We start from the raw sequence: 26,749 nt of genomic DNA, 5'->3' as shown, positions 1-26,749 counted from the left end.
GGGGTGTGAGAGCTAACATTTCATTGAAGGAAACCTTATTTGCAGAGGCACTGTTTCTATAGTATCTGCAACCAAACAGTGGCTGATGTGCACATTCTAGAGGACAAGCCAGATGCTAACCAGCCCCCAAGATGTGGCCACCATGTATCCATCTATCCTTGAAAAAAAAAAAAAATGAGTGCTTTGTAGTCATTAGAAGTAATGAATGTTTCCAAGTGGAGCTTTAAGACTGCCAATTAGATAATTCATCACACTTGTTGCCAGTACACACAAGCTTTAAATTTGCTGCTCAATGATTTTCAAAGAAGTAACTTACCTTAAGGGTTGACTGGAATAATACCTCTTCAAATGCATATGGAAATGAGATGCACAAGTGGACCAGGGCTTGATTCACAGGCAAGCAGCTTGGAGATACTGACTCTTGTTTACTAAACACAGTGTGGCTCACCTGATTTTTCACACCGACAGGTGGTGAAAGGCTCTGTGAGTGAGGTCAGAGGCACGTCCCCACCCTGCTTGTGGAAGACCTTTGTCACTGATGGAGAGGTGAAGATTGGCAGTTCATTGGAAGGTGTTTGTTAAACTTGGGTTTTAATAGTGTGCGTTTTTTTCCCCAGGTCTCATGTTTAGGACAGAAACAGGATTGTACCTGAGGGAAAGGATATGAGTAGAAGACATTCATCTCATCTTGCTCAGGTTTGGGCACACCTGCTTCTTGTACACAGAAGAAGCTGAGAGGGACAGGGGAAAGCAGAGTAGGGATCACTGCTTAGCCCAGATCCAATTCAGGGCAAGAGAACCCTAGATCAGTGGTTCTGAAGTCAGGATGCACTTTAGAATCACTTAGAGAGCTTTAAAAAAATACAGATGCTTGTGGGGGGAAGCCTGGGTGCTCAGTCAGTTAAGCATCTCACCCTTGGTTTCAGCTCAGGTCATGATCTTGGGGTCCTGGGTTCAATCCCCTTATTGGGCTTGGGGAGTTTGCTTGTCCCTCTCCTTCTGCTCCTCCCCCTGTGTGTTCTCTCTCTCTCTGGAATAAATAAAAGCTTAAAAAAAAATACAGGTGCTTGGGCTCCACTCAGATCAGTTCAACCATAGCCTCTGACCTGGACACTAGTGTTTATTTTTTATTTTTATTTTTTAAAGATTTTATTTATTTGAGAGAGCGAGAGCGAGAGAGAGAGAAGGAGCAGGATGAGGGGCAGAGGGACAAGCAGACTCCCCGCTGAGGAGGGAGCCCGACATGGGGCTCGATCCCAGGACCCTGAGATCATGCATGACCTGAGCCAAAGTCAGATGCTTAACTGCCTGAGCCACCCAGGTGTCCCTGGACACTAGTGTTTATTATGAGCTCTCTGGTTACTTCCAGCTTAAAATAGCACATCTGGAGTAAGGACTATTCATTGTCTCAAAGATGAGTTAGTTCTCATTGATCCCAACCAATGGGAAGCAAACCGGTAATCCTTACTTGTTCAGACAATGGTACTGTGAAGGTTTAAAGTTATAGATTCAAAGAAAAAATAAAAATGTATGGAAGGTGACAGGTGTGAGTTCTTAACCTGAGATCATAGGGGTTCCATCACCCCCTGAAACTGCATGCCAAGCTTTGAGCAAATGTAGGTCTCTATATTTGAGGAATGGGGTGACAGGGGGAAAGGGTTCATCCCCTTTAGAGGATTCCCAAAGGAAGCCACAGACAACAAATATTTTAGGAACTGCTGAGGGGAAAAAACACCTTCATGAAATTCATGCCCATTCCAATGAATGTGTGTGAAAGACACACACATACAGTTTTGAAGAAAGAAAACTTATAGGTGGGAGGGTCCTGAGTGCTCCCCCAAACTTTCACTGTTCTCCCACTGTTCCCCACGCTAACTGCCATGGTCACCCGTTCCTGGTGCCTGTGAGAGCTCCCACCTAACAATTCTGACCCCGTGAAAATCACCTTTCCTTGATATACCTTAGCACAGTGGAGTGAGTGCAATCTTCTTAAAACTACAAATGATGAAACCGAACAAATAATTAAGATGATCAACCAATGAAGGAAATGATAGCAGGTCAGATGGAGAATCTCTCTCTCTCTCCCTCTTTTTTGAAAATTTCAGATGGAGAGTCTTTTAATTCTTACTATGCTCATGCTCCAAATTTCTGTCTCACTTCCCATATATCTTAACTGGCTTCCCCCCAACCCTCCATCTCCTCTTGGCCCAGGACCCTCTTACTTCTGGCTACATGGGAACATTCTCATGAGCCAATGTCCCTGGCAGATCAGTGAGAGATTGTTGCAGTTTCTAAAATGTGGGACATGCCTCATGCCTTCAGCACCTTTCAACTTCAGTCTGTTTTCAAAGCAAAAATGGAAAAGCGGTTTGAACTCACCCGCTAAATCCTACCAGTTGATAAGGAAATCCTAGCAGAACTTCTTAAACTGAAAGGGGCATTTGAATCCCAAGGCTATCTTGCTAAAGATTCTGATTCCCTCTGAGAATCGCTGTCCGTGGCAAGATCCTAAAGGAGTCTGTTGCAGATGACTCCGAGGTTGGGACCCTTTGGCACTGTCTGCCACCGGGCTGGGGATTTGACAGACCAGGTGACAGTCCTTGTTTCAAGTTATCAGCCCTGCTTCCCCCTAGAACACTCTGTAGTTGCTGCAGCTGTGTCATTGTGGTGGGCTCTGTGCTTTCCCTACCATTGCTGATCTCATGCCTTCCATTAGCTCAGGAAGATGGCCTTGTCCCTACCATCAAGGGACAGCTCCCATTACAGCGCTGCCTTCAGTCTGCTGGAGAGCTGATCTTGGCAGATCCTTGCAAGCTCCTCCCCTCTGCTGATTGGATGGGTTTGGAGACTTATTGCTGCCCCAGTCCAAGCAGTACGACCAGAGCCCTGGTGTCCCACGAGCATCAGTCTGCCCCCAACCAGGCACTTGGTCTTTTTGTCTGCTGGGTCTGGAGCCCAGGCTGGAAACCTAGATGTGGTCTCGCCTCCCTTCTCCCGAGGTCTGCTGCTGAAACTGCTGGTCCAGCCCAGATGGAGCATGAAGGTGAGATGCTGACCACATGGGATGATGGAACCGAGACGCTGAGACACAACACCTTGCCCCATTTTGCCAGACGGCTGCCCCTGGGGCTGATGCCAATCCCCCCAGCACCAGTATTAACTCTGCTGCTTTGATGTGGTGAGTCAGACGTCCCTGGGTCTTGCTGTGCCAGCCCTGGAAGCTGCTGGTGTGTTCAGTGGTTGCTATTATTAGTAGTACTAGTAGTAATAAAAAAGAAGTCACAATTAGCATTTATTCAGTGCTCCCTACGCTGTAAGCACTGGACTCAGCATATCACAATTGTTGTTACATTTAATCCTCCAAAGAACCCTATGAGATCGTTTCTTTTTTTTGGGCACAATTTCCCCCATGGGGAAACTGAAGCCCAGAAAGGTTAAGTTACTTGTCCAAGGTCACTCAGATAGTAAGAAGCAGAGTGAGGGGCGCCTGGGTGGCTCAGTTGGTTAAGCGACTGCCTTCGGCTCAGGTCATGATCCTGGAGTCCCTGGATCGAGTCCCGCATCGGGCTCCCTGCTCGGCAGGGAGTCTGCTTCTCCCTCTGACCCTCCCCCCTCTCATGTGCTCTCTCTCATTCTCTCTCAAATAAATAAATAAAATCTTTAAAAAAAAAAAAAGAAGCAGAGTGAGATGGGAAGTCACAGTCTTCAGACTAAAAGCCCCTGCTTCTAACCACTATGACGCCCTGTCTCTGCTGCCAAGTGCCAAGCCTGTCCCTGATTGACAACTGCTAGAACTTCAACGTAAAAACAAAGCAAAAAAAACCAAAAAACAAAAAAAACCCCCAAAAAACAAAAAAACAAATTAAAAAAACACCGAAACACTAGTGAGTTTCTTTTAGAAGCTGCCAAACGTCATCTGATCCTGCAGCATTTGTGCTCTGGGCTCTGCATAAACAGAGTTCTCCAAAGTTTGTGGGCACACTTTCTGCATATAGATGGCTGCTCGCAGTTTAAATACCCCAGAAGGGAGTTGATACCTTCTGTCATCCCTGATTGGTGCAGGGAGTTAGTAAGGAAACATGACCAGCAGTCGGTGGAAATCATGAAGAATTTCATGCCCAGTGATTGTAAAACTATATATAAATATAGTTTTAATTTATTTAAATAAATATATAAAAACAATAGATGAGCTAATAGGGCCTCGGCCCGGAGCCGCCATATGTCAGTGGAAGGCAGGAGCCGTGGGACAGTTGCCTTCCTAGCCTGAATAAGAATATTTGGTCCAATTGCCAAGAACTTTGGCCTCTCTTGGCATGGGAGAGCCCTGGCGTACTGCAGCCGTGCCACATGGAAATGCTGCTGGACAGTTCAGCCTTTGCCAAAAAATAACACGCCAGAATGGTTTCTATAGCATTGGTTGCTACTGCTTTGCATCTGCATTGCATTTGTCCTTACGGATGTTGCAAAAGTTTCTAAGTACTTTCTGCATGCCAGTTATCATCTGAGGGATCTCTCGGGGCTTTGTGTATGGCATCTTCTGGTCCCTCCTTTTGCAAGGGACACTGGTGCCTGGGAGGAGCACTTCCTAATGAGACTGTGCAGCCCCAGGCTGAGTGCTGACAGCGGTTCTCTGGCTGGGTTCTTTGGTGGTGAGCAATAGAAACCAACTCCGGCTGATTCCAGAAGGAAAGAATGGGTGCTTATTGGAAAGCATGTGGTAGGTTTACAAAAGGAAAACCCGAGGAAGCAGACACAGGACAGGAGAGGACATAGACAAGCTCAAGAAATCTAGACATCAGGACCTAAAGCTCTGCCTTTCAAACTGCTCATTGTTGGGATGAAGCCATTCATTCTTCCTCTTGAGTTAGCCAGTCGAAATTCTTGGGGTGGGGAGCATTTGACCTTCTTTACTTCAGTCAAGAGGCCACTTTGGGGGCTAAGGAGGGGAAACATCTTGACTGATCATTCTGTTGTGGTGGCTGATTGCCAAAGGGGCCTCAATTATCCCCCTCCTATTAATTATCTCCCTCCTATTATCCATGCCCCTCCTTTTTCAGTAGGCTCTATGCCCCATGTTGGTCATGAGTTCATGACCCCGAGATCAAGAGTCACGCACTCTGCAGACTGAGCCAGCCAGGCATATCCCTGACCCTTTAACAAACATGACTTTGCAGCTTGTTCCATCAAGGGGAGGTGTTTGTGTCCCCACCCTTGAACTTGGACTGGCCCAGTGACTTGCTTCGGCAAGAGCAGGTGGCATGCCTTGAAGTGAGGCTCAGGGGGCTCAGAAGCTTCTGCTCCCTTTCCTGGAAGCTTGTCAGTCCCTGAGAGTGAATCCTGGGTAGCATGATGGAAGATGAGAGGCGTGGCGTGGAAGTGAGTTGTCCCAGCTGAGGTCATCTTAGCCAGGGTATCCACTATCTGCTATCGTGCATCAGATTATTCCCCAAACTAGTGGCTTAAAACAACAATGGACGTTGATTACCTCACACAGCTTCTGAAGTCAGGAATCCAGCTGGAGCTTAGAGGAAGTTCTGGCCTGAGCTTTCAGATTAGATGCAGGCTGGGCCTGGAGTCTTCTGAGGCTGGAGGATTCACTTCCAAGGTGACCCCCTCCATGGCTGGCAACTTGGTGTTGCTTGTTGGCTGGAGGCCTCTGTTACTCCCTAGGATAGCCTCTCTCCACAGGCAACAAGACGGCTGCCCCCCCTCCCGCCCCTCCCCACTTCAGAGCAAGCAATCCAAGAGGGCAAGCTGGAAGTGGCAGGGCCTTTGAGGACCTAGCCTCAGAAGCCTCCTGCCTTCACTGCTCTGACACCTTCTGCTTATTAGAAATGAGTCACTAGGTTCGGCCCATATTCAAAGGAAGGGGGATTAGGTTTCACCTTTTGAAAGGAAGAATGTGGAAGAATTTTCAGACACATCTTAAAACCACCCCAAAGAGCAAGCCCCCAGTAACCCCTCCAGCTGACCACAGATTCCTAGGTAAGCCCCCAGCGTCAGCCAGCCCAGCCCACATCCGCAGAACTTGCCAGCTAACCTGCAGACCCATGGGCAAAATCAGTGCATGTTTTAAATCACTAGGTTTTGCCATGGTTGGCTAGATAGCAGGACTTAATTAAGATACCTACTGAGACTGTGTGCAGTGAGGGAAGGCTAATTTTCTTTTCTTTTAAAATTTTATTTATTTATTTGAGAGAGAGAATGAGTACAAGCAGGGGCAGAGGGAGAGGGAGAAGCAGACTCCCCATTGAGCTGGGAGCCCAATGTGGGGCTTGATCTCAGGACCTGGAGATCATGACCTGAGCCGAAGCAGACACTTAGCCATCTGAGCCACCCGGGTGCCCCAAGGGAAGGCTAATTTTCTAAAGGAGGGTCAGGATGCTACCAGGCACAGAGATCTGCTAAAATACTTGTCTTTACAGAACCTTGACAGTTTTTTTTTTTTTTTAAGATTTATTTATTTTAGAGAAAAAGAGAGTACATGCACACACAAATGGGGGTGGGGAGGAGCAGTGGGAGAGGGAGAGAATCCCAAGCCGACTCTGCGCTGAGCACGGATCCTGACACAGGGCTCAATCTCCTGACCCTGAGATCATGACCTGAGCCAAAACCAAGAGTCAGATGCTTAGCCAACTGAACCACCCAGGCACCCCAAACCTTGACAGTTCTATAAAGGCATGGCACAGATAGATGTCATAGTGTGAAACAATCATAGCAGTAGAAGCATTTCAAGGTCCAGAGTTATCACAGATTATAAGCTCCCAGTACATAAAGGTCATGTTTACCTTGAGTAGCCCTGCAAAGTAGACCACAGTGTAGATACTCAGTGACTGACTCTTAATACAGGAAGAGGATGGTTGACACTGGAGGTCCTTCCTAAGAGTTAACCATCTGAGCATGGTTTTAAAAGTGCAATAGGAATTTCTGAATTACTCAGTAGTAATTACTAAATTATTCAGAGGGCTTTGAATATGCAACACCTTGGAGGTGTGGAGCAGTGTGGCATAATTTAGAAACTAGTGGTGTGGAATTCCTAGAATGTGAGGTCCAAAGACACACTGGTGGAAAACGAGTATAAGGAGGTAGGAAAGGGACAGAGTGTCAAAAGCTTTCCATGTAGTTGGTCATTCATCCTTGTGTTCCCAGGACAGTGTGAGTTGATGTATGCTGTCCGGGTGTAATTATTAATAGGGCTCCCTTTCACTGTCAAAAAAGTCCTGGTTTGGGCAATAAATTCTATGGTCAGTGTGATCCTGTGCTGTGATGAGAAGAACCAGTGTCCACAGGTTAATCAGTGACTGGGCTTTTCGCTCTACAATGAAACAATGAAAAGACATAACGTTTTTTGAGTTGAGAACGCTTTTGTGAGAAAAATAAGAATCAAGGAAATTCTTTTTTCTAATACTTTATTTATTTATTTGAGAGAGAGAGAGAGAGAGATCACGAGCAGGGGGACGGGTAGAGGGAGAAGCAGACTCACTGCTGAGCAGGGAGCTTGATGCGGAGCTCGATCCCAGGACTCTAGGATCATGACCTGAGCTGAAGGCAGATGTTTAACTGACTAAGCCACCCAGGCGCCCTCAAGGAAATTATTTCTAGTGAGTGATTGCCAAGGCAAGACTTTCAAAAAAGCCTTCTTAATCCTATTTTCCATGAGATTGTATTTTAATGTTTTATATGGGTCCTGTTAGGAACGTGAACTTAATTTTTAATATGAACTGACAATTTTCTTTTACTATATGTACCAATTAAGGACTTTTATGACAGGACTATTGTTTGGAAAAGTTGTGTAAAAGAATTAGATTTTTTTTTTTTTCTGATCCGAGAAAATAGTCATGGAAGAAACTTCATTGTTTTTCTTTTTCTACATACTATTTAATTACAAAAGTAATGCTCCTGATAAGGACTCAAGTGATACAGAGATTTACTATAAAAATTATTATTCAATTCCCTCCTGATTTTCAATTAATCCCACTGAGTTAGCTAATGTACTTTCTTACCTACAAAGTTATCAGGATATTGTCATATGTTTTACTGAAATATTCTATAGTTTTATTAATAATGTTATGTTTGGGCATTTAAATATGGGTAAAATTTTTGGATATGATGTGAGATAAGAATTCAATTTTGCTTTCTTATTAGACACTTTTAATCACTAATTTGAAATGCCTTTCTATATTCCCATAAATATATGCTTAGCTTTGGGATTTATCTTGTGTCCCATTAATCTATGTACATATTTTTGCATTTTTCACTACTGTTTCAATTTCTATGGCTTTGTATTATGTTTTAGTATTTGATAAGGTCTTTCTTATTGTTCTTGTTTGTCAAAAAATCCTTATTGATTTTTGTGCATTATTTTTTTCTTTTAAGTGATTTTAGAATCAGGTTATCGAGTTCCAGTTTTAAAAATTCCTTGTGGGGCACAGGGGATTTTTAGGGCGGTGAAACATTCTGTGTGATAATGTGCTGATGGACATTATATATTATATATTATGAATTCATGAAAACCAAAACAAAAATAAACTGTACAATACAAAGAGTGAATCTCAATGTAAACTGTGGACTTCAGTTAATAATGATGATCAGTATTGGTTCATCACTTGCAGTAAGTATACCACACCCATGCATGATGGTAATAATAGGGAAACTGGGGGCAGGGGAAAAGGAATATATGGGAACTCTCCACTTTCTACTAATTTTTCTGTAATTCTGAAACTCCTCTAAAAAATGAAGTCTGTTAATTTTGGGGGGGGCTGCCCTGATTAATTTGTGGGGAATTGGCATCTTTAAAATATAAAGTCTTGGCATCCTAGAACATTAGTTCAGGTCTTCTTGGATATCCTTCCTTCAAGTACGTCTTCCGCTTTTTCATTTTATTTATTCCTAGGCATTTTACAACTTTGTTGCAATAGTGAAAAATATATCTCTTATTTCTACTATGTATTCCTATTGGCTGTCTCTGTGATTTAAGAAAGATGGCATTTTTTAAAGTGTAATTTAAAGTAGTTTATTACTATATATTATGTTATTAGTTCACTTCATTACTCACTAATTCTACATTGTTCCAAAATCAAAACTCTTTTAAAATAGTTATCATGAATTTTCTTTTTATGTCTTATCTCTAGTGTTGCATTAAACAGTGTGTAGGCGTATGTACCAAAGACCAAAATGTTTTCTACATTGATTGCAAAGAACTTTTAAGCCTGTCTTTCCAGGGACTTTAAGTAAAGATTTTTAACTCTGAGAACAGCAGTTTTGTGATGAGCTACAAGAAAATTCACATTATTTGTCAACAATGGTATTACTTATGCACTTCCTTTCAGTCCACAGTTACTAAATAGGGTACAATTACAGTCTGGCATTCATGATTCAACTCCAAATCACAGTGCTACTTAGACAACTAAGTGATTATATAACAATACTTTTGAATATGCCAGAGGAATTTCAACACACTTCCTGAATGCTAAATAAGTTCTTTCACATATGCAGGTAGGTTAGTCATATACTTAGATTATGTTTTCCATTGTTAAATCAAAGATTTTAATTTTGCTTCTTCATCTTGGTCAGATGTTTTTATGGTTATTATTTATCCATAAGTTTCCTATATCATTTTTACACTTACAGTTATTTAAAGTGTATCTTAAAATTTAGATTGATACATTACCCCTAAGTTTCAGAGTAAAATTAAAGCAGAGAATAAAGATAGAAGGGCAGATCTAATCCAATCCAATATTATTCCATTTTTATCCCTTTTGCTAGCTTATTGGTTTTATAAAATACATTTTTACTTACATAGTCTATTTTCAAGTGATAATGTACCAATTAATTTATAGTTAAAGACACTTAGGCTAATATACTTCCATTTATCTCCCTGTAGCCTTTGTGTTATTGTTGTAATATATTTTACTTCTGTATATGTTGTAAACACTACACTACATTGTTATCATTTTTGTTTTAAATAATCAATTATCAGGATGCTTGGTTGACTCATTAGGGGATGTGACTCTTGATCTCAGGATCATGAGTTCAGGCCCCACGTTGGGCATGGAGTCTACTTAAAAAAAAAAAAGTAACAAACAAATAACCAATTATCTTTTAAACAAAGAAAAACACCTGCTTACCCATGTAGTCATAGTTTATAGTGTTTTCATTCCTTTATATAGATCTATATTTCCAAATGGTATCATTTTCCCTCTGCTAGAAGCACTTCCTTTAGCATATTTTGTAGTAAGGGCCTGCTGGTAGTAAATTCTTTAGTTATCATAACTCCAAGAAAGTTCTTATTTTGACTTTGGTTTTGAAGGTGGTTTCACTGGATTAGAACTCTAAGTTGCCAGTGTTTTCTTTTACTACTTTACAGCTATTGCTCCACTGTCTCATTGCTTGCATTGTTTCCAAGGAGAAGTATCTTGTCATCCTTACCTTTGAGCCACTATACATCACATGTCATTTCCCTCTGACTGATTTTAAGATTTTTCTCTTTATCAGTGGTTTTGAGGTGTTGACTATGATGTAGGTTTCATTGACCTTCCTGGATCAGTGAGTTTAGACTTTATGACAAATTTGTAAAAATTTCAACCATTATTCTTTTCAATTTTTTTGAAAGATTTTATTTATTTTAGAGAGAGAGAACATAGATGGAGGGGAAGAAGAGGAGGGAGAGAATCTCAAGCAGACTCCAAGCTGAGCACAGAGTCCAACGCAGGGCCCAATCTCATGACCCCGAGATCATGACCTGAGACGAAACCAAGAGGTGGTTGCTTAACTAACTGAGTCACCCAGGTGCCTCTCAAATATTTTTTTCTACCTGTCCCCACTGCCCTTCTGGAACTATAATTACAGGTATATTAGGCTGACTGAAATTGTCCCATGGCTCACTGAGGCTCTGTTCATTTTTGAATCTTTCTTTTTTACTTTGTTTCATTTTGGTTAGTTTCTTTTTTTTAATGTCTTCATGTTCACTAATCTTTTCCCCTGCAATGTCTAACCTGCAGTTAATGCCATCTAGTGTATTTTTTTAGCTTATACATTATGGTTCTCATCTCTTGGTCTTTGATTTGGATCTTCTTTATATCTTCTGTATCTGTGTTATTTTTCAAGCATATGGAATACAGGTATAATAAATGTTTTAACGTCTTTGCTAATTTTAATATCCATGTTAGTTCTGGGTCAGTTTAAGTTGAATTTTTTCCATATTATAGGTTGTGCTTTGCCCCTCTTTGCATGCATGGCAATTTTATTAGATATTAGATGGTATAAATTTTACATTTTTTGAGTGCAGGATATTTTTGTATTCCAATAGATCTTCTTGAACTTTAGTATGGAATGCAATTATTAGGAAGGAATTTGATTGTCACATCTTCATGATTTGTTAAGACAGACTGAAGCAGTGCTCAGTCTATGGCTAATTATTTCCCTACCACAGAGGTAAAGCCTTCTGAGTATTTTGCCTAATGCCTTGTGAATCAGGAGGTTTTCCAATTTGGCTAGTGTGAACAGACATTGTTTCCAGTCTTCTGTGAATCAGAGCCTTGTTACCTGTAATACTTCAGGTGATTCTTTCCCCAGCCTTAAGTAGTTTCTTTGCACACATGCACTGATTAGTACTCAGCTGAATCCTTGAGGGAGAGCCTCAGCAGATTACCATAGTTGTATCTCTGTCCTGCTCTCTTCTCTCTGTTACACCATTTTATAGACACTAGCCACCTTGGTCTCCCCAGACTCTTAACATTGTCTCCTCAAATCAGTCTGCCGTTTCCCCACTCTATGAATTAGAAACTCTCTTCAGTCAGTAAGCTGCAAAAATCACAGGGCTTTCATTGCTGGTGAAAGTGTAAATTTATGCAAGCGTTTTGTGAAACAATTTGTTATTGATTTTTAAAATTGAAGGTGTGTATAATCTACAACTTAGGGATATACTCAAAGCACTGAAATGTGTTCAAGAGCATTCACAGCAGCAATGTTTATGATAGCAAAGTTTTAAAAACAAGCCAAGGTCCACTGATAGGAAAATGAATGAATTGTGGTATATTCATACCACAGAATCCTGGGTAGCAATGAAAATGAGTTCAGGGCAGCTTTATATATCTCAATATGGACAAGTGTCATCACAATGTTAAAGTAAAAAGCAAATTGTGGTAAAAACATAGCATCGTACCATTTGTATGAAGTTCAGAGGCATATAAAATATGAAATATATTGTCTAGGGATCCACTTTGATGGCAAACAAGAAAATGATGCACACAAATTTTGGAAGACTAGTCGCCCCTGAGAGACAATGGATGAGAGGAAGGGGAGCTGGCATAGAGAGGAAGAGCATACCACATATCGGGTTGGGGGGCTTCAGAAGTATTGCTAATGTTCTATTAACTTTTGTGGAAGGTTTATGAGTATTTTACAACTATTTTTATGCCTTATGCCTTTATATTATTTACTTGTTAGTATGTATGAAGTATTTCATAATAACAATAAAAAATTTTGCATTCACACTAGTTATATAGGTAACAGAATTTTAATTGTTTAAGCTAATCTTATTCAGCCTTCTAAAAGAGCTGTCCTCAAAACTATAATTTATTCAAATGCATTATAAACTAATTGAATTTTAAGATGGTGTTTGGAGGTCTCTAGTTCTTGAAAATGATTGTGCCTTTTGTAAAGGTACCTTATGAACAACGAATTAAAATATTTGATTGAAAATATTAAACTTACATTGGCAGAAAGTATAAACACAATCAACTTCTTTTAAAATCTCTGTTTGGAATAATTAACATGTCTTCTGAAAATTAAAATTACAATCTTTATTAGTTTAAAGATAAATTCCTAGCAGTAATATTAAAATACAGTTATAATTCAAACTGTGTTGTAATCATTAGTTTTGTTTTTAACTGTAACATTACATTAAAAAAGAAAAAAATATAACTTCTATGTTGCTAGAACTGACAAGATGCCAAAAAGTATATTCATATATTAATAACATGTAAAATCAAACAGGTTTGGTGTGTGTGCATTTGTGTGTATTTTGTGTGCATTTTAAAGGTAAAATTCTCCCAAAGCTAACACCTTAAGGGAAACAAACAGTATCATTGTGAATCCAAGAAGTCATGGCTTTGAGTTGAGAGGAACAATTTAACGTTCTCTCATGGTAGGCATGCTCCACCCCAGGGCCTTTGCACATATCATTGCCTTTGTCTGGAATGTTCTCTTTTCCCAGGTATCCTTATGGCTCCTGTCCTCACTTTATTCAGATCTCCACTCACCGTGTCAGTGAGATCTTCCCTTGTCATGCATCTAAATGTTACCTATCCCACTCCTAATAGTTCGTATCCCCTTATCTGCCTTTATTTTTTTCCCTTAGCACTTACTGTTGTCTAACATACTGTATATTTTATGTAATTTATTTTCACTGTTTGTCTCCAAAACAGATTTTAACTTTCTGATGAACAGGAATTTTAGTCTTATTATATCTATCTATCTATCTATCTATCTATCTATCTATCTCACCAATAACTCAATAAATATTTGTCAAATGAAAAAAGATGAGTGAATGCTATTTTCAAATAAGAACTATCCATCATTGGAAGACCAATAGTTTTGTTTCAAGTGAATTTTTGTTTTAAATTTTTAAAAGATTTTATCCATCTATTTTAGAGAGAGAGAGAGCGAGCAAGCTTGTGGAGAGGGGAGAGGAGCATAGGGGGAGGGAGAGGGAAAAGGAGAGAACCCTCAAACAGACTCTGCACTGAGCATGGAGCCTGACACAGGGCTTGATCCCATGACTCTGAGATCATGACCCAAACTGAAACCAAGAGCTGGAAACCCACCTGACTGAACCACCCAGGCGCTCCAGTTTTAAAGTAAATTTAAGACAAGTATTTTCTATAAGCTCATTGGAAATAATGCAAAATAAACTAATTTTATTGTCAAGCATTAAGGAAATATATTCAAAAATTGTCACAAAAGAATCCAGTATTAAACCTTATATATCATGGTGTCACATTAGTAAGTTTTGTATATATTTTGTTATTAGGTAAATAAATAAACAAATATATGCTTTTAAAGGATTAGAGGTGGTATGAACAATTTTCAGAAACCCTATGAAAGGTGACTTCCACTGAAAAAAAATTGTGATAATTTGGCCAATTTCAATGAGAGTAAATTACAGATAAGATAGCTTACATCTTTAAAACAGGAAGACGTCTATAATGATATTGGAAATAAAGTATTTTTACTCTGTAAATAACTAGTACTCTAGTTAGTGTGACTGTATTCAAGTGGGAAAACTCTTTTCAACTTTAAATGCCTGTATCTATCTGTCAATGACCTTGCTTTGTAATGTAATATTAGGATTCTGCAGATCACATTGCTTTTCAGGCAGCTACCTTCGCCATGGGTAAAGGGGTCCTGAAAAGAGCCTGCAGAGCTGATGGAGTGAGACCTGCCTGGGCTCCTTTATTTTTGTTCCTGTGGCTTTTGTATCTGGTTCCTTTTCTTGCCCTGGAAGTTCCAGTTGATTGAAGTTTACATTTTTTTTTTTTTCTTCTCACATGTGCAGAATCCACTTCATGGCATTTCCAGATCACCAGCTGGCATGCACCCTCTCCTGAGATGTTTGGGTCCAGGCGCCAGAGACCCATCCTCTGAGCTATGTTTTCCAGTTGCTCCTTTGTGATATGTTGGAGTTCTCTTTTTGCCCCATTCAGTTAGTTAACAAACTTTTACTTAGTTAATATCTTTTTTGTTGTTGTTGTTGTATATTAAATTCTTTAAAGTAACTGTCATGATTCTGTCTTCTGACTGGTCCTTCACTGACACATCTCGTCCATTTCTACTCCTTGTACAAGGTAACATAAGTATATGCCCTTGGTGGATTGTTCCTTTTATCTATATTAAAAGCATTCGTTTCAACATTCTTTGTTGGTCCTAGGACTTTGGTCTCCATTCCCGTTCTTTGTGCCACCTCCATTCCTCACTGTCTTACAGGGGGGCTGACATGTGCAGGCTGCACTTCTCAGGCTCCTTGGTTGACTGGCTTTCAGATGGGTTTGGCCAGCGAGAGGCTGTGGAGGGAGATAAACCTGTGGAGGAACAGAAAAGCGAGGGTACTTACCCCTTGCTTTCTGCCTCTTGTCTTGGCTGCATTTCCTTGTGACTCTACCTTCTGCCAGGCAGTGACACTGGCACCCCCAGGACCTTGAGACATGGCCTCCTTCCCCGGGGTCACCACACCCTCTCCCCTTACTGATATCTCAGCAACTCCACTCCTATAAATAGTTCTCTGCCCTACATTCCTGCTGTTGAAAATCCTTGCAGTGGTTTCTGTTTCCCTGGTTAGACCTGAGTAAAACACCATTTTGTGCCTTCTAACTTGTCTGGTATGGATGTCGCCATTTTTTTTTTTTTTTCTTTTTGTTCTTATTTACCTGGCATATCTTACCAGCCACACAGCACATATTTCTGTGTTATGGCTTTTCTTGTTTTAGTGATTTTTTTTTTGTTTTTGAACAGCATAGAGCCAGATTTTACTTTTTTACTTAATTGGAAAGAATTATTTACTTTTAAAAAGGTGAAGTTAACCCCTTTGCACTTATTGTGATTACTATCTTTTGGTTATCTTATTTTATAATCCTATAATTACTCTATTTATACTGTTCCTTTCGTCCTTTTCTTGACTTTTGACTGGTTGATCAAAGTTTCTTTGTTCTCTTTTACCTGTAATAATTTGGAATTTCTAATCTTGTTTCTAGGCATTGAGATAATTCTTTTAGACTTTAGTTTTTAGAGTAGCTTTATTTATTTATTTTGTTTCTAGAGTAGTTTTAGATTCACAGCAAAATCAAGAGAAAGGTACAGAGGTTTTCTATATACTCCTGCCTCCACACATGCATAGCTTCCCCATTATCAACATCCCACACCAGGAAGGTGCATTTATCACAATAGATGAACTTACATTGACACATCATAATCACCAAAAGTCTATAGTTCACACTAAGGTTCACTCTTGGTGTTGTATATTCTATGAGTTTGGGCAGTTGTGTAATGACATGTATCCACCATTACAGTATCATATAGAGTAGTGTCACTGCCCTAAAAATCCTTTGTGTTCCACCTGATCTTCCTTTCCCCTCTGACCACTGATCTTTTTACTGTCTTCACAGTTTTGCCTTTTTCAGAATGTAATCTTTTCAGATTGGCTTCTTTCACTTAGTGATATGCATTTACATTTCCTCCATCTCTTTTCATGGCTTGATAGCTCATTTCATTTTAGTGCTAGAAAATATTTCATTGTCTGGATGTGCCACATACTATCTATCCAGTCACCTACTGGAGGACATCTTTGTTGCTTTCAAGTCTGGGCAATTATGAATAAAGCTCCTATATACATCCGTGTGCAGATTTTTGTGTGGACTTAGTTTTCAACTCCTTTGGCCAAATACCAAGGAGTATGATTGCTGGATGGTGTAGTAAGAGCATGTTTAGTTTGTGAGAAACCATCAAACTGTCTTCCAAAGTGGTTGTACCATTTTGTATTCCCGCCAGAAATGAATGAAAGTTCCTGTTGCTCTGCATCCTCACCAGTATTTGGTGTTGTCAGTGTTCTGGGTTTTGGCCATTCTAATAGGTGTGCAGAGGTATCTTATTGTTTTAATTTTCATTTCCCTAATGACATATGGTGTAGAACATCTTTCCATATAGTCTTACCGTCTCTATGTTCTTTGGTTTGGTTCATTTTTTAAGTTTTTGGCCCATTTTTTATCAGGTTGTTTATGTTCTTTTATTTATTTTTTATTTTTTTATTATGTTATGTTAATCACCACACATTACATCACTAGTTTTTGATGTAGCATTCCATGATTCATTGTTTGCATATAACACCCAGTGCTCCATTCAGTATGTGCCCTCTTTAATACCCATCACCAGGCTAACCCATCCCCCCACCCGCCTCCCCTCTAGAACCCTCAGTTTGTTTCTCAGAGTCCATAGTCTCTCATGGTTCATCTCCCCCTCTGATTCCCCCCCTTCATTTTTCCCTTCCTGCTATCTTCTTCTTTCTTTTTTTTTTAACATATAATGTATGATTTGTTTTAGAGGTACCAGTCTGTGATTCAACAGTCTTACACAATTCATAGTACTCACCATAGCACATACCATCCCCAGCGTCTATCACCCAGCCACCCTATCCCTCCAACCCCCGACCACTCCAGCAACCCTGTTTGTTTTCTGAGATTAAGAATTCCTCATATCAGTGAGGTCATATGAAACATGTCTTTCTCTGATTGACTTATTTCGCTCAGCATAATACCCTCCAGTTCCATCCATGTCATTGCAAATGGCAAGATTTCATTCCTTTTGATGGCTGCATAATATTCCATTGTATATATATACAACATCTTCTTTATCCATTCATCTGTCGATGGACATCTTGGCTCTTCCCATAGTTTGACTATTGTGGACATTGCTGCTATAAACATCGGGGTGCATGTACCCCTTCAGATCCCTACATTTGTATCTTTGGGGTAAATACCCAGTAGTGTAATTGCTGGGTCGTATGGTAGCTCTATTTTCAATTTTTAGGTTGTTTATGTTCTTTTTGTTGAGTATGAACAGTTTTTTGTATGTTTTGAAAAATCCTTTATCAGATGTGTCTTTTATAAATATTTTCTCCCACCATGTGACTTGTCTTCTCATTCTCTGGGACACTGTCTTTCATAGAGCAGTTTTTAATTTTAATGGACTCCAACTTATTTCTTCCATGGATTGTGCCTTTGGTACTATATCTAAAAAGTCATCACCAGGGCACCTGGGTGGCTCAGTTGGTTAAGCAACTGCCTTCGGCTCAGGTCATGATCCTGGAGTCCTGGGATTGAGTCCCACATCGGGCTCCCTGCTCGGCGGGGAGCCTGCTTCTCCCTCTGACCCTCCCCCTTCTCATGTGCTCTCTCTCATTCTCTCTCTCAAATAAATAATAAAATAAAATCTTTAAAAAAAAAAAAGTCATCACCAAATCCAAGGTCGTCTAGATTTTCTCCCATGTTTTTTTCTAGGAGTTTTATAGTTTTGTGTTTTACATGTAAGTCTCTGATCTATTTTAAGTTAATTTTGGTGAAGGGTGTAAAGTCAGTGTCTACATTAATCTTCTTCTTTTTATTTTTTTAAGGTGGATGTCCAGCTATTCCATCACCATTTGTTGAAAAGACTATCTTTTCTCTGTCGCATTGTCTCTGCTTCTTTGACAAAGATCAGTTCAGTATATTTATGTGAGTATATTTCTGGGCTATCTATTCTGTTCCATTGATTAACTTGTCTATTATTTTGCCAATACCACACCATACTGATTACACTATGTTTATAGTAAGTCTTGAAGTTGGATAATGTTAGATCTTCAGCTTTGTTCTTCAATAGCTGGCTATTCTGGGTTCAGTGGCTGGCTATTCAATAGCTGGCTATTTTGCTTCTCCATATAAACTTTAGAATCAGTTTTTCAATATACCTGAAATAATTTGCTGAGATTTTGATTGGCATTGTGTTGAATCTATAATTAGAGTTGGGAATAATTAACATCTTGACAATATTGAATCTTCCTATTCATGAACCTGGATTATCTTTCCATTTACTTAGGTATTCCTTGATTTTGTTCATTAGAGTTTTGTAATTTTCCTAATGCAGCTCTTGTATGTGTTTTGTTAGATTTATACCTAAGTATTTCATTTTTGGGACGTGCTATTAAAATGGTATTTTGTTTTTCATTTTACATTCCATTTGTTCATTGCTGGTATATAGGAAAGTGATGGACTTTTGTATATCAAACTTATATCCTACAACTCTGCTATAATCACTTATTAGCTCTCAGAGTTTAAGATCAATTTAAAAAGATAAAAGTATAATATACGTATTGAAAATTACTCAGATCAAAAGTGTGCAGCATGATGAGTTTTCAAAAAGATAGCACACTGTGTATCAGCATCTTAGAATGTTCCTTGTTCTTTTCAGTCACTTTTCCTTCCCAAAAGGTACCCCTACATTTTGGTATTTTTGAGCCTATGGCTTTCTGTCACATTAGTATCTATACTCTCTGATGAAAATAAAATCTTTGCATTTCTAAACATTTTTTTTTGTACTCCTCCGCTTCCCAAGACCCAGGTTTGATAATATCTGTAATTTTAAAAATCATTATTTTAGCTCCAGATTGTTAAAAATTTTTTTTAAACTTTTATTTTTAAAATTTAATTTTCTATTTTTGAAATTTAAAATCTATACTTATTTAATTGTCTTGTTTATAAAACTATCTGTTCTGAGCAGTTGCATTAAACTCTAGAAATGCATTGTCACCCTTGTTTTGATGTAGTTCTAGGGTTTGCCAGTTGCTTTTATCTCTAGTGTTTTTTATATCCAGGATTTTTCTCTTTTTTGGATATAGACATAATTTTTAATTGGCTGGAATATATAAATGAGAAATATTCTTTTTCAGAAAAGACAAATTTGGAGGTATATTTTATGAATCCTTGTACAACTAAAGAAATGCTTAGTTGGTCTTCATGTGCAAAGATAATATGGCTTAAAGGATTCTGGGTTCACAGTATTTTCTTCAGAACAATGTAGATATTTCTTCATTGTGTTTTAGTATTGAGCATTTTATGATAAATTCAGCATATGTTTCTCTTTCCTTTTTAATAAAATTGTTTTATCTTTCTAAAAGTTCTTAGTAGTATTTTTTTTTAGAATTAACTTTTGAATTCAGAAATAATAGCAGGATATATCTAGTAATATGCAACTACTTTCAGTATTCCTTTTTAGTGTTTAGGTGGCACTTTAGTTGTGAGAGCTCAGGTCTTTCTCAAATAATTTATATTACATTTGTCTTTTGCTTTACATTGTCAAATTGGGCTTTTATTTCTCAATTTAATTTCATTTTTAGATTTTATTGATTATTTATTTGTTTATTTATTTATAGTGTGCTGTAGTGAGCAGGGGGAGGGGAAGAGGGAGAGGGAGAATCCCAGGAAGACTCTGCGCTGAGTGCAGAGCCTGATGTGGGGCTCGATCCCATGACCCTGAGATCGTGCCCTGAGCTGAAATCAAGAGTCGGATGCTTAATTGACTGAGCCACCCAGGTGCCCCTCGAACTGGGCTTTTAAATTACTATTTGGAGGTTGACTGTATATACATTTTGTTGTCCTGTGCCCCACTGTGTTTTATATTGTGCTAATCATATTTTTATTTGTCTAAGAATTTTTTTTTTTTACTTTCTAATTGTCCCTCTTTACCAGCCTACTCTTATTATATGAATGCCAGAATACCTTCAGTGTCATAAGAAATATTCAGATTTTTGGCCACATTTTCTTCTCTTCTCTTTGTCAATGATGTTTCTTTTGGGGACCATTTGTTTTGCTTTTATGGGGTGACTTCTCACTTTTATGCCATTATTTTTTAAATTTCTGGTGATTTTTGGTTATCTATATATGTGTGTGTATATGTGTATATATATGTGTGTATATATGTGTATCTAAATATATTTATATGTGTATATGCATATATATACACACATATAAATGTCTAGAATAGTTGACATTAGTTGCTGCTGTTAGAGCTTTTTTTTTTTTTAAAGATTTTATTTATTTATTTGACAACAGAGAGAGACACAGTGAGAGAGGGAACACAAGCAGGGGGGAGTGGGAGAGGGAGAAGCAGGCTTCCCGCGGAGCAGGGAGCCCGATGTGGGGCTTGATTCCAGGACCCTGGGATCAGGACCTGAGCTAAAGGCAGATGCTTAATGACTGAGCCACCCAGGCACCCTGTAGAGTTTTTCTAGCCATAAATGGGAATGTTATCTGCAGAGTTCTACTGGGATGAGGAGATGGGGGCCAGCTTCTTTTAGGATGTATAGACTCACATCCACTGTGGCGGCCTGGAGTTGCCTGGGAGCAGCCCCATTTCTCTTTTGGCTTTAATGCCTATACCAGGAGCCCACCGAGAGCCCGCAGTTTGCTCCTGCTCCCTGAACTGGCTGACTTAGCACTTGAAGACTGGGGGGCTTTTTTGTAAAAAATATTATTCACTGCTTCAGCCACACCCTTGTTTATCTGGAGTAGGTCACAACTCACTTTGGTCTCAACCTCGGTTCTGTCCCACTTGTTTTGGGTCCTATAGATAATTTCCAATGTTGCTGGTCTTCTGGTAGAAAAGTTCCTAGGTTTTTTACTGCTTCTATCAAATAATCCTTGCTTTTATTTTGCTTTTGTCACCTCAGTGAGATTTTTGGAGGACAAATTGGTCCTTTTTTAAGCCATATTGAATGAGATCCTCTTTGATCAGTTTTAACCAAATCCAACTAACTGGAACAAACTTAACCTAGTATGATTTGTCTGATGAAACAACAATGCCTATCTGATAAACATGCTTTGAGAACTTGGAAATACAGCAAGACTGACCTTTTCTAATACCTATCATGTGGCAACAGGATCTTTATTACGTGCTTTAGTATCACTCAGCTCTGGGTACAAAAGATATTCAGTCTGCAGTCTTGGTCTTACCCAGTCACTGAGCGTAGAAGACCAAAGCCGGCTAGCTCAGGAACTTGAAGCAGACCAATCATCTGGCATAGCCAAGAATTATTCTCCTGCCTCAAATTTTGGGTCAGTCTTTGAAGTTCAGGTTCCTCACTCAGCTCTGCTGAAATTCATCCTGCTTGAATGAGGTCCTCAATCCATGACTGACCCTTGATAGGTGACTTTCTTGAGCGGCTTTGAAGCTATCCCAGTAATTCCAGCTGCTGCCTGGGATCATGTCCTAATCCAGAGAAATGCTTGAGCAGAAAGCTCCTTCTGTTTGGCATTGATTCCCTGTCCAGAAGCTTTAGACACTCTGACCTGGCTATTTGGGCTGGTTCATTGGACATTGAATAGAACTTCTACACACAGTCGTTTGCTTGCTAACTACTTTATTTGGCGGTCAAATTCTACTTCTACACCACGGACTCAAGCTTTGCCCCACAAAATCCCATGTACTTTGATAGCCCATTGCTGAGGGAGAAGCGAAGTCTCTTGATTAAGGCAATTTTATGGTAGTATTCAGGGGGTAGTTCAATTTTAACAATGTTCCTAATGGTCAAGAATGGTTATCTATGGGTGTTAGTGTTGTCAAAGATTATCTTTCTTCCTTAAATCTGCAATAAGAATGGACTATCTTTTAAAGAAAATAAAAGGCTCATGTTACTTTGAATTATTATTGTCAAGAATTAAATCTCTACCTAGAATGGAATGCAAGGACCCTAAAAGATGATGTAACAGTTGAAGGAAGCAGTTTTGAGATTGAGAATCAGTAACCTCGGTTGCCTCCCTGCCTGTCACTTCTCTCCGGAGACTCCCAGGCCTGTCTTTCTAAAGAAAATTGTTAGAACTGGATAAATGGAAGCCCCGCGTCATTAGCGGAGGGTAGAAATTTAATGTGCTATACACAGTTTTAGTGACTGTGGGGTTTACTATCTATGTTTCAGTGGTAGAAATGTTTAAATATTTAAATTCTTGACTTTGATAAGTTGATTAATAATGTATAGTCTATTTACATTTCTGAAGGTCTGTTCTACCTCCGAATCACAGTATCTGATGAATAATTAATATTTAAAGCTTTTTATTCTTCCTCTGCTCCTGGGCTGGTGTCACTGGAGTTCTGGACCATAGTTGGGGCAATATGAATTTCAGCAAATTTCACACTTGAATCTCGAGGCTAGGCTGATGAATTTGGTCAAGGCACTTAATAGTTCCAAGCTTCTGGAACTGACAGTGAGGACAATAGTATGACCCCTAATAATGAAGGGCGTAATACCTCCTTCACAGGGTCAGGATGAAGAGAGTAGGGTCTGGAGTTATATTGCTTGAGTTTGGATCCCCACTGAATGTCTAGCTGTGTAACTCGTTAATGTCACTCATCTCTCCCCAGGTCAGTTTCCTCATACATAAATTGAAAACAATAATGACATCTTCCTCATAGGGTTGTGATGAAACATATAGGCATATTATGTTTTATTTCAGAGTTTAGCACATTATAAATATTCTGTAAATTTAAAGGTATTCTTGTCTTTGAGGGTCTTGCAGTCACTACTAACTCTGATCTTGTAAGTCAGAAGCAGTCATAGGCAATATGCAAACAAATGGGCATGGCTGGATTTGGACTACAATAGGCTTGGTTTAGGCCATGGGCTGATACATATAACCATTTTATTTATAAATTAGGACATTTTGCTTTTGTAGACTTACCTTAAGCCTTTTGCTTCTTTTTCATATATTTTATGGACTCGGATTTCTAGGATGGTATTATTCAGTGATGCCAATAAGCGGGAATTCTTGGCTCTTTCCTGATTTTATGGGGATTCATTAGAAAGTTTGATACTAAGAATGACATCATCTTTGGATTTAAAAAGTTTCTCTCTGTTCCCACTTTGCCAAAAGCACTTATACTAAGTAAATGTTTATATTTACAACTTTTCTGCATCTGTTGAGATGATCATATCATTTTAGTCTCTAGGTTGATTGATTTTATAATTTGAAATATCTTTGCCTTAGTAATATAAGTCCAACTCATTAATGATGTGTTAGTTTTATACACTGTTGATTTGACTTGGCACTATTTTGTTATTGTTGCATTTATGCTTATAAATGATTTGGGCCTTTGTCTTTTTGCACTGCCCTTGACTGGTTTCAGAATAGGGTTATAATAGGATCAAAAAGTGAGTTGGAGAGCTTTCTCTATTTCTTTGTTCTGAAAAATATTGGTAAAAAAATAGTTTTGGGCTCTGTGCAGTTAAAATTATCTTGTGAAATTGATTGAAGAAGAGTTTTTAGACTGCTGATTCAGATTACTTAATAGCTGCTGGCTTTTTCACAATTTATTTGTTTTTGAGTCATTTTGGTGATTAAAATATTTGGGGGGAATTTGGCATTTCAACATTATTTTCAAATGGATTGGTACAAAATTGTTTATAGTGGTAACTTATAACTTATCTGTAGTCATGGGGGCGCCCAGCTGACTCAGTCAATGGAGCGTGCAACTCTTGATCTCAGAATTGTGAGTTCAAGCCCCACATCAGCGGTAGACATCACATAAAAAAATAAAAATCTTAAAAAAAAACCAAAATAATTTATCTATAACTATGTTTCTTTTCCATTTCTGATTATGCTAATTTGTGGCTTCTCTATTCCCTCTTGATCAGTCTTGCTAGAGATTTATAAATAATACTCACTAGGAAGGAACTAGATCTTGATTTTGTTGTTTTTCTTCATTTTTTATTTTAAAGAAAGTAACTTTACTTTTACGCTTAGTCCCTTTCTACTACCTTATTTGAATTTGTTTTCTTCCTCTTTTAATGTTGCTTTGGTTGGACATTTCATTCACTTACTTTCAATCTTTTAAAATGCTTATTAAGGAGGCACCATGGTGGCTCAGACAGTTAAGCCTCTGACTCTTGATTTCGGCTCAAATCATGATCTCAGCGTGGTGAGATTGAGTCCTGCATCCAGGTCCATGCTGCACGTGGAGCCTGCTTAAGATTCTCTCTCTCTCCCTCCGCCCCTCCCCCCTCCATCTCTCTTGCTCTCTTTCTCTCCCCCACTAAAAATAAAATAAATAAAATAAAATAAAATAAAATAAAGTCTTCCTAAGGCTGTAACATTTCCTCAAAGTACTCATTTAGCTGTATCCTACAAGTTTGATATTTGCTATCATTTAGTTATACATATTTAATAATGTCTTATAATTTAGGAATGTGTTTTTTAGTCCCCATTGTATGGTGGTATTTTAGGACTTTTGCAGTAAAGTTTGAATATTATTGCATCATGATTAGATAATATCTTCATTGTATCAAATTTGGAACTGCGTTGAGACTTCCTATGCAATCCTGGTAAGTTAAAAACATCAGTCCTATGTGTCATGTATTCTTTGGGGTGTCGGGGTAGTAGGGGGTGAAGGATTGGGGAATTCAGGTGCTGGCAGGTTGAAAGATGCTGTGGGTGTGGGCGCATCGAGGAAGCAAGCCTGCGTGTGTTTGTCAGTCATCTTTAGCTTTCTCATTTGTCAGCCTATCAATCTTTATGATGCAGGTTTCTGTAGTATACCGTATTGCATTTTTACATTCTATACCTTGGCATCAGGTATGTATTTTACTTAAGGACAGTTTACAAATCAAAACAGAAACTTGCAATAAACTCCCTTTACAGTTGTGGTTATAAGAAGCCTCAAATTCCTTAGGGCTTGATTGATAAAACATGGCATTTCTCCTATTCCTACGATAATGTTCAGCAAACTTTATGACAGAGGGAAGCAGCTGGTAAAGTGGGTTCACAGAAAGGTGAAGGTAATATAGCCATGAAAAACAAGAGCATAATGATTTTAAAAGGGATAATAGTTGTAACAACACCATTAACCTTTTGCTTCAAATTATTGAATGTGTGGTCTTCTTTAGGGGTCTAATCAAAGGTTTTCCATAACTGCAGTGTGGGAAAAAGAAGAAACAATGTAGAAGTTGCTGTAATTTTTTTCCCTTCAAATTATTCTTTTCCCTAATGCATTAAGAAATCAAGACCATTGCTGGGCTTGGATTTACTTTGAAAATGTATATAATTTGCTTTAAAGTGGAAAGAATGTTAAAGGATATATAGATAGAGAGATATAGATAGAGAATATCTATAGGGTATTATATGTGTGTATGTGTATATATTATCTCTCTGTGTATAATATATCCATATAGTAGACCAGGATTCATATACCTGGTGGTAAGAACAAACACCACTGCTGAGAGAGAAAGACATTTTTATGAAGCTTAAGCATAGAACAATATTTCCTATTCTAGGTTTATAAATCCATTTGGGATTTCGTATGCCATTTGGGTGATAGTTTAATTTAGTGGAAATCAGAATCAGTCTCTTTTTAGACTTTGTGATTTTACAGCTGCTGGAGGTTGCATGCGTGCAGCAAGGGTGAAATTAATTGCAGAGTGAATGGATCGAAGAAAGCCAGATAATGTAAACATTAGTGGGACTAATTTAGATGAAAAACTACGATAACAGAATTTTTGTTGAGGGAAAGGAGAATTATGGAGACTGGCGTCTCTTTAGCTGGTGTCAAGGGTCACACGGATGTTCTTGGACTAGAGAGGTTTTGAGAACCTCTCGAAATAGTATGCACAGTTTTGTAAGAAGATACCTGTGTGAATTGTTTTGGGAGAAGGTCTGTAGGGTTCAGCAACTTCTCAAGGTTATGGGGGTAATGGATCTCTAACCCCTATAAAGTTAAAAACAAATGATCTAGATTTTTCTTTTTGTATTTACCTTGTTGCCTGGTAACTGCTACATTTTCTGCTTCTAGAAGTTTCTGTAGCTAGAGTCTTGAGATTTGGTGCTCCCCTGCTCTCTCCTCTTCCGGAAGAGGCTATTACATGTCTTCTTTGGCCACCTTCTCAGAGTCTTGAACTTACGGGGAATTTTCTTTCCAAACCCAACTTTGGAATACATGGTCCAACAAGTAATAGAGCACTTGGAAGTTAAAGAAGATGCAGGAAGACGGAATAGTGAGGCGATCTGGTCCGTCTTGGAAAATCTATGGCAAGGCTCCGATATATGCTTGAGTTCCTCAACTTTGTGTGTACGAAATACGATCCAAATATAGTTGGCCTATTGTTAAGGCCTTTGCTCATTTGTTTTTTAAAAAAATTGAATGCAAATATTGCATCTCAAACCCTATTTGTTTTATAGGTGAC

At 38.8% G+C, this 26,749-nt stretch overlaps 1 long non-coding RNA gene across 2 annotated transcripts in view; it reads left to right on the top strand.

The window, feature by feature from the left end:
• Nucleotides 1–586: 586 nt before the first annotated feature.
• The window catches only part of LOC123860921 (uncharacterized), a 65,747-nt gene continuing 39,584 nt past the window's right edge, over nucleotides 587–26,749 (top strand). For both annotated transcript variants that reach the window (XR_010404881.1, XR_010404880.1), the window contains exons 1-2: nucleotides 587–3,178; nucleotides 18,161–18,260. This is a non-coding gene — a long non-coding RNA (uncharacterized LOC123860921). The remainder of the gene's footprint in view (nucleotides 3,179–18,160; nucleotides 18,261–26,749) is intronic.

The sequence above is a fragment of the Mirounga angustirostris genome, unplaced genomic scaffold (genome assembly GCF_029215605.1).
Source record: "Mirounga angustirostris isolate CCGP_5_RB_7025 unplaced genomic scaffold, mMirAng1.0.hap1 SCAF_9, whole genome shotgun sequence".
Classification (NCBI taxonomy): Eukaryota; Metazoa; Chordata; class Mammalia; order Carnivora; family Phocidae; genus Mirounga; species Mirounga angustirostris.
Note: the sequence above shows the minus strand (reverse complement) of the source record. Positions and strands in the feature narration are given on the sequence as shown.